Genomic DNA, 14,507 nt, shown 5'->3' with positions numbered 1-14,507 from the left:
CATGGTTATGAGACATTGCTGCTGCCACTGCGCGCATTTAACAGGTTACTTTACACCTTCAATGAGAAATCTAGGGGAATAGAAAGAAAGCTTCTTCTTTCTCCCAAGGAGTGGGTGGTGGTTTTGAACCGTTTCCCTTGAGGTTAGCAGCCCAATGTGTAACCCACTACACCAGTAGAGCCTTGGTGGCACTGTCCAGCAATTATTAGACTGCTAAATATGAGGTCAGGGTTTCAAACCTACCAACTTCTCCTTGGGAGAACGATAAAGCTGTTCCCATAAAAGGCTGACAGCTCCAGAAGCCCTCTATAGGGTGGCTATGAGTTGGAATTTTGCGGTCATTTAGGGCTTTTTGGTGGCATGTGATTTTTTAGGGCTTTTAGGTTGTTTGTGGACGTTCAAGGTGTGTTTGGGGCATTCGGGTGGTTTGGGGTTTTTAGGGTGTTTTATAAGATTTTAGGGAGTGTTTAAGGGATTTAGGGGTGGTTTTTTAGAGTGTATAGGTATTTTTCAGCACAATAGGGTGTTTTTAGTGATGTTGCAGAGTTCCTTAGGGATTTTAGGGTATTTTTAATATTATATGTGTTTTTTTCCCCCAGCATTTTAGGTTTTCTTAGGGCTTTCATGGTGTTTTCAGGGCATATATGGGGTTTAGGAATGTTTAGGGTTTGGGAATCTTCTAAGGATGATTTTTGGAAGTTTCACATGTTTGGGTGGGCATTTGGTGTTTTTTTGTGGCTTTAGAGTGTTTATGGGATCCTGTCAATTTGCAGCTTTAATTCCGCAAAGAAAAGTCAGACAGCAAGCCAGAAAGGAGCAGGAAATGAAGGGGAAGCCCAGGCCACATGTTACAGCTGCCAAGTCCGGAGAACCTAGGTGTGGTCGTTGGCTACCTGGGACCGGGAGTGGGGCTGTGCTCCTGCTCAAGGGTGCTAGGGAGTAAACCAATCTCAGCTGGACGTTTGGCTTTTCTACTAATTAGCCGACTCCATGAACTTTCCCAAGGGCAGCTGGCGAATTGCCAGGGGAACCCAGCTAGACCCCCCCACACAAAAGCACAGGGATGGTTACAGGAACAGGAGGTTTCACACAGTGGATGTGCAGGGCTTGGGGTCGGGATTGGGGGCCAAGGTGAGGAAGGGGCAGCAATAAGGCCTGGTCCCAAATAATCAGACACTGAGCAATAAAAGTACAAGGACTGCCAAGAGAACATGGGGACAAAGGATGGCTGGACTTCATTTGATATCTTTGGACGTGCTGTCAGGAGAGACCAGTCCCTGAAGGGACATCAAGTCCATGAAGGACATGATGCTTGGCAAAAAAGTGGAGGACGGGCAATAAAACAGCTCGAACCAGTGGCTACACCAGTGGGCATAGTAACAATGGTGAGGATGGTTCGAGACCTGGCAGTGTTTTATTTTACTGCTTGTGTTTTTCTAGAACTGTCTTTCCTGGATGCACGAGGAAGGATAACTGTGCTTGTGGGAAGCAAATGCACAGTGGGCAGCGCTTTGGCCAACATAGGTACACCACCGGCACACAGTGCCCCCTTACTTGGCATCCAAAGTGACACGGTTTGTCTTTCCCCAGAGCTCTCCAGCCCTGGGGGAAGCGGCCCTGCCTTCGGCGCACCGCCAGGGGGCAGCACTGCTGCTCTCTCACTGGCTACATCTGTGAGGACCCAGAGAGCAGCTCCTTTCTGCTGCTCTCCTCTCAGACTTCTGCCAGAAGCCTTGGCTCGTCCTGGATCCTCCCTTGATTCCCACTCTGCACCTTTGGGGACGCCCAGCCCATTAACTCTCTCCCATCCTTCCTTGCTGCCTCTTGTCCAGATGCCTGAGCTGGGCTTCAAGTAGTTGTAATGTTATGCTTAGGTGAGATGTGTTCAGCTTGTTTACTGTCTGTATACAAGAAAAGAGTGCAGCCCAAGACATCTACCCTTTTGTTCCTCTATGGAAAGCCTGTTACGTGTCATAGTCTTCTCTCTGTGCAGTGCTTTCCTCTGCTGCTGATGCTTTTACATGAAATAGGACTCGGTGTGTCACCGCTACAGGAAATTATCTCTGAAAAAATAATATGCCCAGAACTCAGAAACAGTGTCAGCTTGCATCTGGCATCATGGAAGCATCATGGGTGTGTTTCCATTCATTCGCTCCTGAGTGTCACATGTTAAACTCAGTGCATAGCATAAACAGCAGCAGGCACAAACTGAGACAAAGCACACCCTTTGCTGTGAAGCACATTCCGACTCCTGGCTGCCCCTGTGCCACAGAGTAGAACTGCCCCGCAGGGGCTCCCTAGCTATCATCTTTACAGAGGCACATGGCCACACCTCCCTTTTGGGAAGCCACTGGGTAGGTTTGAACTTCAGGGTTGTAGTAGTTGATGTTGTAGAGCCCTGGAGTCAGTTCGGATTCATAGGGGCCTGTGCACTAGAGAGAGAAACAAAGCCCAGTCCTGCGCCATCCTCGCACTTGTTACTGTATTTGAGCCGATTCTCGCAGCCACGGTGTCAATCCACCTAAGTAAGGGTCTTCCTCTTGTTTGCTAACCCTCTGCCAAAAATGATGCCCTTCTTGCAGGACTGGTTCCACCATAGTAATATGTCCAAAGTACCTGAGACAACGTCTCCGCATCCTCTTTCAGATCTCCTGCCTTTAGTTTGTCAGCTCACTTCGATGGAGTCGATGCTGAGCCATAGCGACTCTATGAGATCAGAGCAGAACTATCTCTGTGGGTTTCCCAAAGGCTAACTCTATGGGAGTAGAACGCCTCATCCTTTTCTTCTGAGGACTGACTGGTGGTTCCCCACTGCTGACATTACAGTTGACACCCAAGGCATAAGGTACTATGCCACCAGAAGTCCCTTGCCCCTGTGCAATAACCAACACCACCTACACACAAAACCCACCCCTTCTCTGTCAGTTGGATGTATGGTGATGGCTTGAGTTGCTATGAAATTGGAAGCTACTAGGGGGAACCCGACAAAAACTACAATTTTTTCAAAACTATGCATTTAAATTTTTTATCCCCTTCATAGTACTCTCCATTACACTTCACACATTTGTCTAATCTGTGATTACATTCTTGGAAACATTTTTCAAACTCAGCAGTTTGGGTGACACCCTTGTTTTTTTCCCCCCCTCTTCTGTGTTGTCAAACCACTGTCCTTCATTCATGGAAACAGAAAGAAGTCACATGGAGTGAGTTCAGGTGATTAGGATATGAGGGACAAGAGAGGCATGCTTTTTCGGGGGATGTTTTCATACTGTTATTTCTTTTCTCTTTTTTTATAATCAATTTTTGGGGCCTCATACAACTCTTATCACAATTGATACATACATCATATTTGTACATTCATTGCCCTCATCATTCTGAAAACATTTGCTCTCCACTTAATCCGCTGGCATCAGCTGATAATTATTCCCCATCCCTCATGAACCCTGAATAAATTCTAAATTATTATTTTGTCATATCTTACACTATACAATATCTCCCTTCAGCCACTTTTCTGTTGTCTGTCCCCCAGGGAGATGGTTATATGTAGATGCTTGTAATCGGTTTCCCCTTTCCATTCCTCCCTCCCTCTACCCTCCTCGTATCGCCACTCTCACCACTGGTCCTGAAGGGATCATCGGCCCTGGATTCCCTGTGTTTCCAGTTCCTATCTGTACCAGTGTACATCCTCAGGTCTAGCTAGATTTGTAAGGTAGAATGGGGATCATTTTAGTTGTGGGGGAAGAAGCATTTAGGAGCTAGAGGAAAGTTGTATGTTTCATTGTTGCTACAGTGCACCCTGACTGGCTCCTCTCCTCCCTGCTACCCTTCTGTAAGGGGATGTCCAATTATCTACAAATGAGCTTTGGGTTTTCACTCCACACTCCCCCGTATTCACAAAGATATGATTTTTTTGTTCCGATGATGTCTGATACCTGATTCTTCCGACACCTCGTGATCACACATGCTGGTGTGCTTCTTTCATGTGGGCTTTGTTGCTTCTCAGCTACATGACCACTTGTTTAACTTCAAGCTTTTAAGACCCCAGAATGTATAACTTTTGATAGCCGACCACCATCAACTTCAGTCACCACATTTGCTTATGCACCCATTTGCCTCCAGCAATTGTGTTGGGGAGGTGAGCATCACGGAATGCCACTTTAATACAACAAAGTATTTTTGCATTGAGGGAGTACTTGAATGGAGGCCCAATGTACATCTGTTACCTTAATACTAAACCTATAAATATATGCATATAGATCTATTTCCCCATCGTTATACATAAATATATTTACATATGCACATGCCTTTATTTAGACCTCTATAAATGCCCTTTGCTTCCTACCTCTTTCCTTGATTTCCTTTTACTTTCTGATTGTCCCACTCTCATGTTCAGCCTTCATTTGTGTTTCAGTAATTCCTCTAGGTTACATTACTCTTGGTTACACTCTACCAAGCCTCCTACACCCTCCTCACCATCTATTTGGATCACTTGGTGTTCCCTTGTCCCTGGGTTTGTTAACAGCACTTCCTTTTTCCCTACACCCCCCTTTCCCATCTCCCTCCCCCAGCTGTCAGTCCCATTGTTTTCTCCTCCAGATTGTTCATCCAGCCTATCTCATTTAGACAGACCTGTGGAAATCATAGCATGCACAAAAACGAGACAGAGCAAACCCAAGCAACAAAATGAAACAAAAGAACAACACCACCACCAACAAGCCAATGACAAAAAGCAAAACAAAACACAAGAAAGAAAAGCTTTTAGTTAGTTCAAGGACTGTTTGTTGGCCTTTAGGAGTGCTTTCTCATAGAGTATGATGGGTCAGCTAGCCCTGGCCCCAAAGTCTATTTTTGGTATTCCCTGGGGACTTCGTTGCTCTGTTCCCCTTCCTGTTCTGTTGTACACCCTTAGTATTTTGCCTCGGTGTGCTGGGATCAGATCGGGCGATAGAGGCATGCTGTTTTTTGTGTGTGAGCAGGTGCACTGTCATGGTGGCAAAACCAGTCCCCTGTCTACCACTAATCAGTCCTTTTTATTTTAAATAAATCATTTTATTGGGGGATCTTACAGCTCTTGTAACAATTCATACACCAATTTGTATGAAGCACATTTGTACATACATTGCTATCATCATTTCCAAACATGTTCTTTCTCCTTGAGCTCCTTTTTTCCCCTCCTCCCACCCACGTGAACCACTGATACTTTATACATACTTTTTATTTTTATATTTTACGCCTCTGCTGTATCCCTTCACCCAAACTTCTGCTGTTTGTTCCCCTGGGTGGTGGAGTGGGGCTGTATGTCCATCATTGAGATTGGTTTCCCCTTTCTTCTGCTTCTCCCCCCTACCTTCCCTCGTGGTGTTGCTACTCTCAGTATTGGTCCTGAGGGGTTTATCTGTCCTGGATTCTGTGTGTCGGAACTTCTAGTCAATAGCAGTGTGCAAGCTCTGGTCTAGCCAGACAACTCAGACCTTCTTACACAATATCTTCAGAACCTCTATATAGGAAGCTTGATTAACAGTCTGACCTAGTGCAATGACTAAACTCCAAATGCACTATCACCCTCACATCAACAAAACCAAACAAATGAGCATCTTCTTGAAGTTTGAGTTCACTTGACGAGGTGTATTTGAGTGAGGTGATGATGGCGTCTTACACTGACTTGATTTATGTTTGCATTCTGGCTTGTGAGAAGAGCACAAGGTCTTGTCACCAGCAATGACCTTGGGAAAAAAGTGTGGGTGCACTAGCTCAGAGCAAGTTGCCAGATGCCTGCCCAAACAGGAGAATGTATATTTTGAAATGTGTACCCAGTGGAGCTTTGTACCGCTTGGTTTTTTGGCGGGGGTGGGGTGGGGGTGGGTGGAAGGCCGGCTACTCCTTTGTAGGTTAGATAATCTGAGATGTGCTATTTGAAATTTCCTGGGGCCAGTTTTAGACAAAACTAGAAAAGTTAATTTTGCTGTATGGAAAAATCTGACAGTCTGGAAGTATCTAATTTTCCTCACATGCCATCATTCCCCTAGTAGCATTATTCTTAGTTAAAGCTCTCCTCTGTTCCTCCTTAGGGTTTCCCCCACTACCTGATGTTCCTTTTCTCCTACTCATCATCAAGGGATTTGTGTCCAAAGTGAGGACAGCAAATAATTAAGAGACCCTCCTGACTCTCTGTTAAGAAGGGTGCTCTGGTGCATGCGTGTGTTTATGTGTGCACATACAATCGCATTTGAATTTTGTTGGAAGAGGCTTCATAGAGACAGAGAGTGACATGGTTAGAGCTGCTGCACATGTAGAGCACTGTACTCTATGGTGTTCTAATTCAAATGCATGTAAGGTCCAAGAGAGGTAATAGAAGCAAGTGACCAGGGTCAGGGAAGGCAGCAGGAGGAACTGAGGGAGCCTGAATGCCTCACACCCTGCCAGTTTCACTGATTCTTGGATGGGAGAGTACCAACCTAGTGCTGTGAAATCTTCGCAGTTTTCAGAGGCTTGGGGGATTTAAATTTTGTATGTAAAAAATAGACATCAAAAATGCTTGTAATTTATTGATTTCGATAAACACACTGAATGCCAGTACTCAAGTCAAACAAACCAAACTGACAGCCATCGAGTCTTTGCCAACTCATAGTGACCCTATTAGACAGGGTAGAACTGCCCCTCAGTTCAGCTCCCAGCCCTGGAAGCCCACCAGTTCCTCGTTATTATCATGAGGAATACTATTTTCACAAGAGCATTACATACCCCTAGAGACTAAACCATAAAGCCATATAGGCTTTGACCATCAATTCTGATATGCTTTTTCCTCAAACTGATGGGTCATTTGATGGAATCCTTGTATTACTTCCCTAACATAAAAATTAATCAAGCAAAGGAGATTCAGTGCTCAGTACTACAGCCCCCTATTTAGAGATTAACTCTTAAAAACCACCACCACCACCACCACCACCACCACCACCACCACCGCCACCTTATCTATGTTGATAAAAACCTGAGTAGGCTGTATAAATATCTCAAGTATTTAGGATAAAATGGATTCTTATTCTACTGTCACATATATTAGTTTGAGTTATGTGTTTCCATCTGAACACAAATTAAATAGACCTCATTGACATCTTTTCAAAATGCCATAAAAATTAAATGATTACCTTAAAAGATACTCAGTATAATTAGGCATCAGAAAAATGTACATCAACACTAGAGCGAGATAGTGTTTCAACCCATCAAGATGACACTAGCCAAGAATATTAAAAATACCATTGAGTGCTGGAAGAATGAACAGATTTGTGTCAGAAGAACAGTCTGAAAGGTCCTTAGAAGCAAGCACGGGGAGACTTCACATGCTTTGGGTATGTTATCAGGAGATGCCAGTCCCTGGAAAAGGCTGAAATGTTAGGTTCAAGTATAACAACAGTTTTGAAGATGGTGTAGGACTGCGCAGTGGTTCATTCTGCCTTGAGTTGGAACTGACTCAATAGCACCTAATGCTAAAAGCTAGATGCTTTTGATCCTAAATGAAAAGTGGATGGTCCAGCCTCCATACCAGCTACGTGGACAACTGCCCCTCCCCCCAGAAGAATTTACTTTAGAAGACGGCACTGAACCTGTAGCTAGGGGAGATGGACATGTCTGATCAGAGCACACAGGGGCAAATGAAGGGGGAGGAAGAGAGTGGAGCACACACTGGTCCACCAGGCTTGGAGGATGATTTTGGCACTCTGAACAGCCAATGTACAGAGTGGACCATATGGCTGATCCCACTATGAGACATGCCATCCCTTGCTGGCCCAGGGCCCTATGGGGACAATACCGGAGACTCTGTGTTGGGACTGACCCGACTGGCCCTCCAACCCGGAGGCAAATCACTAAAAGCATGCAGCAGAGCAACCATGGGAGCAGAGCGGGTAGCCCCTGAGGGAGTACAAAGGACAGACTCTGGGGCCAGAGCATGATACGCCATCAGACCTGACTGAAGGACACACCTATAGAAAAAAAAAATCAGACCTTGATCTATTTACAGGTTTTTCTTTCTTAAAAATTTTTTTTGTCTTTTAATTAATTTACTCTTTTATTGATCATTGGTTTTCTGTTGTTGTTTTTTTGTCATCACTGTGTTCTCACCCATCGCCTATCTTGCTATGGTTTGATTTTTGGTGCATATTATTATCTCAACAGATCTATCTAGATAAGATAGGCTGGAAGAATAGTCTGGAGGAGAAAACAACAGGACCAATGGTTCCCGGGGACATGGGAGAGAGAGAGGAGGGGGTAAGGAGGTGATGCTGACCAATCCAGCGACAGGGGAGCAACAAGTAATCCAAAATCCGTCGCAAGGAGGGTGTGAGAAGCCTGGTAGGTATTCAGCAAGGGCAATGTAACCAAGAGAAATTACTCAAACCCAAGTGAAAGCTGAGCATGATAGTCGGACAAGAGGAAAGTAAAAGTAAATAGAGGAAAGAACTAGGTGACAAAGGGTATTTCTAGAGGTCTACATACTGGCATGTACATATGTAAATATATTTATACAGGAGGGTTCGTAAATAGATCAACGTGCATATATTTATAGACTTAGTATTAAGGCAGTAGATGGACATTGCCAAATACTTACTCAATGCAAGAACACGTTATATTAAATTGGCATTCCATGATGAACACCTTTCCAACATGATGGTTGAAGAAAAATGTGTGCACTAGCAAATGTGGTGAAGAAAGCTGATGGTGCCTGGCTATCAAAAGTTATAGCATCTGGGATCTTACAGGCTTGAAAATAAAGAAGCGGCCATCTAGCTCAGAAGCAACAAAGCCCACATGGAGGAAGCACACCAGCCTGTGTGACCATGAACTGTTGAAGGGATCAGATATCAAGCATCAAAGAACACAAAAATCATGTCATTGTAAATGAGGGTGAGTGCAGAGTGGAGACTCAAAGCCCATTGGTAGGTAACTGGACACCCCCTTCCTGAAGGGATGTGGGGAGGAGATAAGCCAGTCAGGGTGCAGGGTAGCAACAATGAAACATGTTTCCTCTAGTTCCTAAATGCTTCCTCCCCCCACTATCATGATCCAAATTCTACTTTACAAATCTGGCTAGACAAGGGGATGTACAGAGAGATCGCCTTGGAGATTGGGTGGATGTTCCCACAGTAGCGTGGAGCCTCACAAGTGGTGGTCAGGCGTTTCCCACAGTCACTTGTAGGACCTCAGGATTTAGGCTGGGGATGCCCCCACTTTTTATAGGGGAGAACAACCTGTGGCTTAGTGTGTGGGAGAGGACCAGCGTGAATTCCCCAGCTGCTTGCCACACCAATAAGTGGGGGGTGGGAGCTCCCTCAGTTGGGCCTTCAGGTTTGCCCTAGGCAGAGGGGAGTGGCCTAGAGACAGCTATTGTCTTGTGATGGGAAAGAGAGTGAAAGGAGAGGAAAAAGAGAGAAAGAGGAAGACACAGACTGGGGCAATAATGCCAACCAGACTGACAACCACTCACCCACAGACAACTAAAATGCACAGAGTAAACAAAGGTGACAACAGTAAAAAAAAAAAAAAAAAAAGAAAGAAAAGAAAACAACTAAAAAGGAGAACCAAATCTGTGGAGGCTGTGGTAGGAAGTAGAGAAGAGCTTGATGGAGCGGAGAAAAGCAGAAAACCTGTAAGAAGAGCCCAATAAAAGGAAAAAGAGAGAAGAGAAAAGGAAGGAGGAGGAGAGAGTATTTTTTTAAATGGTTAAAGAAATAACTGACCCTGTGTTATGCTGTGTGTAGCTCTGACTCGTCCTGTGTGCAGTACTGTCTTAGGGGTCAGGCTGCCCACTAGGAGGACAGGGTTGCCCTAGGCAGAGTGTAGGGCTCTGGAAACCAGCAGTGGTATGTGCAAGCAATGAGAGGGAGCAGAGAGAATCGTACAAGCTAAGAGAGAGGTGAAGAAAGCAAAGACAGAAAGAGGAAAGAAAGAAAAAGAGAATAAAGAGAAAGAAGGAAATAAATCCAACTGAGTTCACTAAGGTTGGCTGTGATGGTAAAGAGCAAGGAGAGAGAGAAGGAGGAAATAAAGTATAAAGTAGTAGCTGATCCCTGATTGCTTGGATGAGGGGCCAGAGGGGTTTAGACACTGCTCCAACATGGCAGGTCAGTGTGCCCTTTTAATGCCGGGACCCAGTGGTGCTGGGCAGAATTGCCCTAGTTGACGAGATCACCTTAGGGGCATGACGGAGGTTTCTTCAACGGTGCAGCGCACTGTAGGTGTTTGTCCCAGGTGCCTTGTGTGGTGTACAGCACTCCCACACAGGGCAGGCTGGAGTGCCTCCTGCTATTTGGGTTGATTTGCCCTAAGCGGAGGGAAGTGACCTGGAAGCCTTTAGTGGCATATGAGAGGAGAGAGTGGGAGAGAAGAGGAAAAAGAGGGGAAAAGGGGAAAAAAAGAGGGATAAAGAAGAAAGCGAGTAAATAAAAGCCCAACACCAACCTGAGCACGTTGAAACTGAGTGCGGTGGAAAAGTTAGAAGGGCTAGTGAATAAAGTGAGAATAAGTAGAGCAGTGGGTAAGGAGGTAATGATACTTGATCACCTGTCCTTGAGGCCAGAGGAATTCCAACTCTTCCTCAAGGTCACAGGGTCATGGACTTGTAAGGTCTCTCTCTCTGGCCTAAATTCCAACCCCAGTCCTTGGCTCCCCGCGAGAAAAATTTCATGCGGAAGCCGGGCTCGTGATCCAAGTGAATTTAATGAGAGTTAAAAGAAGCTTCAGGTTTTACAAGGCACCCATAGGATTCCTTTGACCATGGGGCCTGGCAGAGACTGCCTCAGGTCATGCAAGGATCTCTCTCCTCCCAGGAAGACGACCAGACCACCCCTCTCCCTTCTGGTTCCTGCCTTTTCAAGGGTTCCCGGGGAGGCTGGTGAAGGACCCCAGGTCAATCCCATTGGCTGAACTGCAATCATCTGGCCCAGGTGGGCTGCTCCAGGTGCAACATCCATCGGAGCCCACGGGCAGGAAAATCCAGCTTTCCTATGCTGGCTCTCCTGGGCATGCGTTAATGGACTTTCCCATCCCTGATGTAGGGTTCCACAGATGCTGTGTGAGATTACTTCAAAAGCAAGATCGCGCCCGTGGCCAGGGGTCACTTGGGTGCTGGAGTACCTGCCTTGTGCTGCATGTAGCACTGCAGCAGGGGCTGGGAGGGGGCACTGGGGGGCTCCCTCAGCCCCGTCTAGGGCTCCAAGACCGACAGGGCCTCCCCAACTATGTGTAGAATCACTGAGAGGGAAGCTTGTTGTCCTATCTAGACTGCTGATGCTTCCTAGATCAGAGGATTTTCTTTTTTATCCCTCTGGCCAGCTAGAATGAAATTGTCTCCCACAGTCTCTGGGCTACAGCTCAGTGCTGTTTAAGGCTGACACTGCTACAGCGGGTCTTTGTTATGGTAAAAGCTGCCAGGCCCTGTGGCTGAGTTCTGGCATTCCTTAGCTAGGTTGCTTCTTATGCTGATTTATGTTAAGGGACTCCCCTATGTGGTGCTTGGAGCTGAGCAACCAGACTTGGGTTTGAGTTTTAAACCAATCATTTATGTTTCACCCTTAAAAAAAATTCTACTTGTGATGTGCTCAGATTTGGTGGCTGTCAAGCTGACCCCCAGAGGGGGAGATGCAGCTTATCAGGGGGGTTGTTTACTAGTCGGCCAATTGGAACTAAATTTGCTCCCTGGACTCCCGACTTTCTGCCTTTTTCTCCCACACCATGATCTTCCTAAGGTAATAATATATTTTTTCTTCTACTCTAAATTATGGCTACCCACCACCAACCCCTGACCGTGAGCTCAAGGCATCCAACCGCATGGAGAGCTCAGTGTGGGGTTCCCCTCGTGTCTGAGATTCTGCCCCCTCTCAGGGCGTCCACCTGCAGGGATCCCTGCTCCAGGCAAGGGCATATCTGGCGCCTGCCACTTCGTCAAAATTATAGTGCTGCTTTAAAGCATTCTTGGTTTGCTTTGTGAGTGGAAATCCCACAAAAGAAGGGGTTCAGGAGAAACCCTGTTACCCTAGTTCTAATTTCAGAACTCCACCTCCCCGTTTCCTTCACCTAATTTCCTATTTTTCTGGTCTGGCAGCAGGAGCTCCAGATAGATGGGTCCTATCTGGTTGCCATTTTCTCTGAATCCCTCCATCTATTTTTTTTACACTCTTAAAAAGTACAAAACATTTACTCTACAAGCGCAAACAGATTTTCCAAAGCAGGGAAAAACCTGAACGTTCAGTACATGGTTCAATCGTCTTTTCATCTCTGCGCCCTAACTATGCTGAGCTCCATGGAACTGCATGGAGGGGAGCTATTCTGGCGTCATCGAGCCAAGTGAGTGTTTTGAATTACCTCAAGTGAATATTTGACTGGAAAGCATAGGGTGTAAAAAAACCCTGAAATCAGATGGTGCACATCTATCACAAAGAACAGGGCCTTGTACTTAAACCTTTTTTCTGAAAATAAGCAGCCATCTAAGTGAGATGTCAACTAAGTCCGCCCAGAACAAGCAGCACAGCCAGTGTGATGCCAGGGTGATAAATAATAGAATCTCAATCTGCAGGTATGAACAAGAATCAGAGCTTAAGTTCGGAACACCCAGTTTGCAAAAGGACTCAAATGCACATGCGGGGTGAATTCCCTCTGACCACAGCCCATGGACATGAACAGATACAGTTAAGTTCAAATGTAACAGCTGATCATTTGATCTCTTCAGACTAATTTTAATTTGGTTCCAGTTTTTAGTATTTTTCACTTTCTGTTCGATTGAGGTTTTTCTCTCTTTTATCATTGTTAGTTTTTCTTTTCTACTTGTTTCTTGATTTTGTTTTGTATTTTTTTTAATACATATGAAATCCAGGAGAGGTAAATCCAGAGAGACACTAACAGAATTAACAATCTCCTAGGGACAGGCAGGGAAGATTTGGGGGAGTGAGGGGGGGGCTAACAAAAATGAATATAAAAGAAGGAAATGTTGTAAACCTGATTGTGGTGACGATTACACAAATCTTAATATGACTGAAGTATTGAATGATATATGTGAATTATATGAGAATTAAAATAAAACAAAAGCTGAGGTCAGAGATAGGGCAGCAATTTAACCCTGAATCTCTTGGTGAAGATTGAATGTCATTTTGTGCCAAGAGCCCATTTTTCCACTCATGAAGTTTGGGGAACCGGCCATGCTCCTTCATCACTGTTCTTACCTCAATAAATGGGTACAGTTCACTCTTCTCCCTTTTCTTCTCTGTCACATACTTTGCAGCAGTCAGGGGAACAGAACTTACAGTCCTGAAAGTGATCCATGAGTGTTAATCCAGGTAGACTAGAGAAACAAATCCACACTCATATGTGTATAGGAAAGACCTTTATATACAAGAACAGTTGTATATTGAGAAAGCATTCCAGCCCAACCAAGATCAAGTCCATAAGTCCAATATTAGCCCATGTCTGATATCAATCTATAATGTTCTCTTCAGACTCATGAAACACCTTCAATGACCCCAAATGCAGGAAGATCACAGGTCAGTAGTTGCAAAGTCTTCTGCATCCAGTGGTGGTAGAAGCATCTCAGCTTTGGCAGGGTCTCCATGTGGCTCCTCCAGTTCCCAGGGCATGGGTTCTATCAGTGTGGTGCCATGTGTCTTGTTAGTAGGACATCTCTCAGGGAATGAGCAGAAAGATAGTCTGCTGCCTCCAAGGAGGAAAGACCAGATTTCCCAGAACCCTGACGGGAAGGCCAGGCCCACAAAGAGGCCTCATTGGCCATAACCCAATAGAGAGACTAGAGTCTACCCCTTCACTCTTAATCCTCTCAAGTCCCAAATTGACACCAGATTGTATAACTACAACAGACTACCCCTTGTCCATTTGACATTTTCACAAAATTCTTTAGCCGTATATAATTTCAAAACAATAATAGAATCATATCAGTATCTAACAGTATAATATGAAAATGCATACATTTCACGCCGTGCCACCCTCCTTTAAACATAATATTCTGTAAGTGATGAAACAAAAATATCCTATGCTTAACAATTGCAGGTAAGGTACACCCACATATTAATCCTATAATTCTATGAATATATTCCAGTATCTATGAAATCTTGTAAGCTAGCCACTTCACGCCTTTATCTGGCCCATTTTGGCTATCCAGTTTCTCTACTGCCTACTTCCATCAACCCAGTGCTCTGAGGAGACAATCATATTCTTCAATATAAAGAGTCTTCATGCCAGTTGGAACCTTGTGAAGTCCACATCCACAAGAAAGTCAAAGCAGGACAGTTCGTCTATACAGTCTGCAGCAGTATGTACCAGTGCACAGGCTCAACATTCTTCTCTTCATCTGGTCGGGTTCGGGTCAAGTCAATGTGGGCTCCCTCTCTTGGCCTCACCTCAGTGTCCATTGGTCGCATTGCCTTTAGGCCTTGGCCCCATCACCAATTCTCCACAACTCTAGTCCCCTCAGAGTAGGTCATGGACTTCAAACGAGTCAACCTGCT

General features: G+C 45.2%; 1 long non-coding RNA gene across 2 annotated transcripts in view; it reads right to left on the bottom strand.

Moving 5' to 3' along the window:
- Positions 1-14,507, bottom strand: part of LOC142435873 (uncharacterized) — a 375,388-nt gene that overhangs the window by 222,199 nt on the left and 138,682 nt on the right. For both annotated transcript variants that reach the window (XR_012781625.1, XR_012781626.1), the window contains one exon: positions 13,212-13,296. This is a non-coding gene — a long non-coding RNA (uncharacterized LOC142435873). The remainder of the gene's footprint in view (positions 1-13,211; positions 13,297-14,507) is intronic.

This window comes from Tenrec ecaudatus (assembly GCF_050624435.1).
Source record: "Tenrec ecaudatus isolate mTenEca1 chromosome 5 unlocalized genomic scaffold, mTenEca1.hap1 SUPER_5_unloc_4, whole genome shotgun sequence".
NCBI lineage: Eukaryota > Metazoa > Chordata > Mammalia > Afrosoricida > Tenrecidae > Tenrec > Tenrec ecaudatus.
This window is presented reverse-complemented; position numbering and strand designations above follow the sequence as displayed.